Genomic DNA, 3,884 nt, shown 5'->3' with positions numbered 1-3,884 from the left:
TCTTATTACTCTAAATTGTTGGCAACAGAAACATTGACTCAGAAAGAGGAGGATACAGTGAATCATGTTTATGCTAAAGAAATGAGTCCCATCATTGTTAAAGCTCCTATCATCATTATTTTTCTTGTGTTCCCAATTTAATACATTTATTCCACATTGAACTGCATCAAGATGAGCCGCGTATAGTGAAGGGGCTATGGACCACTTTAGGTAATGCGCATATTGGCCCAAATTCAAACCCTTTCTGAAGTTAAACTTAAAATCAAAACCAGACTTTTTGTCATAGCTCTGCACCTCCTGGCTTTGGGGAATACTGAAGTGCACCTATACTTTTTTCCCCAGACCTGCCAATGTGTTGTACATAGTAAAGACTTCTGGAAGTGTCTTAATTAAAGGGTCTCATTGGTAGACATCTGTTAACACAAAAGTGCAGATATTTGGTTTCTATGTGCAGAAAGAGACTTTGTAATAGTTAGATATACATACCCTAAGCAAAAACCTATCAATGAGTATAAATGCTTGCTAACATTTAATTTAAAAAAAGGGGGGGGGAAGCAACACATCTTTATTTTCAGTATCCCTGGGAAGAATGGTTAGAATGAGTGTGAACCAATGAAAAGCTTTCATAAACCACACATATCATCCTGGAGCACTCCCAGGGCTTAGTCTTGTGCCTGGAGTCAATGGCAAAATTGTAACTGACTTCAGAAGTGCAGTGGACTCCAAATCAGCTCATTTATGAAGATGCTTGGTAAAATGTCCAGATATTGATTTTTTAGCAAATATTTTCACTGACATTTGAATTGGGCAGAAGAACGGGGGGAGAGGGGAGGGCAGAGTCACAGAATAAAAAAAAAAATTCACAAACAGTTCAAAGTCATCCTGTTTCTCAACCAGCTCTAACTGGTAACCATTTGTAATAGCTCCCAGTTGAAACTGTAGGTAATAGTTTGCGTGTACGTGTGTGTGTGTTGGTGAATGAGTGATGGGGAGAGACAGAGACTTGCATATCTGAATGATCAGAACTACCTGGATACCTTAGTACAAAGACATTTTTTTCCCCGTGATGCCACCAGGTGATGCCATCATAGATACTTGCCAGGAAATAAACAGATGGAGCCGATAAAAGGCTAAAATGAAGTTCATCTGTCCCTAATGTAACAATAAAACAGCATAATATAATTATTTCTTATTCGCTTCGTAAACTGAGTCTTAACACATTCAATGTAAACAGTCTCATTTTTCATTCCACAGCCTAACATCCATATCTATTGTTTTTTTTCGAGCAGTTTGCAAGCTCTAACATATAAAATAACTCCTTGTAACTTATTTTTTTTAGTCATGATGCCTTTAGATTGCTGTGCAACCCTACACTGACATCTTGTTCAAATTTATAAGCAGAGCAGATTATGATTCCCATTGCTGGCAGGTGCATGTAGGTTGGAGAAATAAATACATCCTCACACAGAGATGAAGTTTGTAGGTATCTCTTTTCTCATTTATTGACAGAATACATTATACAAGGCATTGATCTAGCTTCTCTCTCCCCCCCGACTCTTCTCCCACTTTCATTCACAGGATCCCTTGAGCACACAGACATTTTTCTCTTTCCTATTTTCCCATTCTGTCTTGCAGGTTTATCCCGCACACCTGCAAGAGCAGGAGATCTCAGTCACAAAGGGCTGCCAAGCCTCTCGTGTCAAGGAGGAGATGTAATATGGAGCATCTTTTTCAGCTTCATTAATAACAAAACACCTGTGAGCGAGGGAGTTGAAGAGTTTCTGTCTTCATCATTTATGAATCTCCCTCCCTGCTGTGGCACTTATCTCTCTGCCAGCTCAACCTGGCACAATTCCTCAAGATCTGAAATAAAAGACTTTTGTCTACAGCAAAAAGGGTTTGGATAGAGAGGGTAGGAAGTGAGGAGAAAATAGTGCCAAAGCCTGAAAGCCCAACCCTGGCTAGCCAAAACAGTGGCAAGCCTTGACATTTCTCCATTTTTAAGTCTTGCTTTACACTGTACTTTGGCTTTAAAAGAAAATAATACCGGGGGTGGTGGGGGGGAACAAACACACACTCTAATGACTCAAGGACTGCAATTGAGATCACTCACTAGCTTGCATGTTATTCCCTGCAAACTTTCTCTGCCAGTAAGAATACAGTGTAAGTAAAAGTGGGTGAGATTCATCTGCAGATTAACAAATTAGTTTAACTTTTGATGGCACAGTGTATTAGAGAAATTAACAGAGTGAATCTTATTGGGCTTGATTCTCTCCCTTCTCTTGCATCACTGTTGTCCCATGAGAGATTAAACCCTAAAGGAGGGCAGGTAATTTTTGTACTGCTATCTACCCTGAGAGGCTCCACCAAAGACAAGGAGTTTTACTGTGCAGCCAGAGCTCAATAGCTGCCCTGCCAGCAGAGGCTGCCTTAGGTACGAGAGTATCCTTGGGTGACCTGACCAACCAAGACATCAGGTACTTTGATGACTAGTCAAACTAGCTCCAGCCAGCCCATCAGAGCAGGGCAGATTTTTAGCAGCTAGGAGTCCTCTTCTGGAAGCCTGCACAGACTACAGAGTCAATCAAGAGCCTCTCCTACTCCACAGTACGGTACCAGAGTATAAAAGATCCCAGAGGAAAGGTGGATAGGCACTCTCTCTATGCATCAGTAGCAAAGACAATGGTGACTCTCAGAGGAATTTAAACAGACATAAAAGTAGAAGAACAAGTTGTAGGAAGAGAGGGTATACTGTATCTTTAAACATAAAATGAGTCATCAAGTCAGAGATCCGAGTGAATCAGCCTTTTTAGCCTTTGTAAAGGTCACAGTACATTTGTAAACCTCCTACAATGTTCTATGCTGTTAGTCATTAGGAGGGTGTCTCACCACTCTTGCCATGCCACCTCACAGCTCCTTGTTTTTCTCCTTTATGGTCTTTTTTTAGGCGTAAAATCTCAGATGCTTAAAATCTGCTAAGCCATTCGGAGGATTTTCTTCTTTTTGTCTTCAGTGTTTGTGTGGATGTGCTGGGTGGGAGGCATAAGCCATATGTGGTGGGAGGAAGTAATGTGTTAAAAGCTTCCACACAGCTCTTCTAAATCCCAACCTAAACCCCAGCCTGCAGCACCTTTGCCATACCAGAGACTGCAAACTTAGCATGAGAATAATGATTTTACTTGAACTGGGCCAGATACTGTGAAATAGACACATGTTCAGTGGATACTAGAATGAGCAGAAACAACTTATTTCTCTCTTTCATGACATAAACTATTAATTGAAGCCAACTGTCCAGAGCTGAGAGGCTAGTATATTAACAGACTGAGCAATGCCTCCAGCAACCACAATGTAAAGCCTTTAGTAAAGAAATGCAAACATTCTGGAAAATATATAGGATGAATGTATTCAGAACTAAGAATTGTCACTATGTACATGACCAACACATTTTTCAACCTGCTGTTTAGGTGCAAATCTGTGGAAGGCTGACCATGTACTTGGTTGTAATATTGGAGACATTCAGATTACAGGATAAGTATGTAAAATGTATTTTGCTCCAAATAATAAATTTTAAAAAGAAACAAACCAGAAGGCACTGATCTTGGAGGATGAAAAAAGACACTTTGAGTTGTCATATGAAAGCCACAGGAATCAAAATGATCTTTTGTGGTAAGTGGTGAAGAACAGTTGCTTGGAAAAGTTTTCTGCACTTGATTCTGCCAAAGTTTTTCTAGCCTTGACAAAATACCAATAATAATAAAAAAAAAAAGTTGGACCTTACAGTCATGTTATTTTGAACAGCATCCTGCTAGCAGTTCTGTCATGTTTTTAGCAGCCACTGTTTCAAATAATAATGCTTTATGCCTTTATGAGAACTTTGGAATCCT

Source organism: Chelonia mydas, chromosome 12 (assembly GCF_015237465.2).
Source record: "Chelonia mydas isolate rCheMyd1 chromosome 12, rCheMyd1.pri.v2, whole genome shotgun sequence".
Taxonomy (NCBI): domain Eukaryota; kingdom Metazoa; phylum Chordata; order Testudines; family Cheloniidae; genus Chelonia; species Chelonia mydas.
This window is presented reverse-complemented; position numbering follows the sequence as displayed.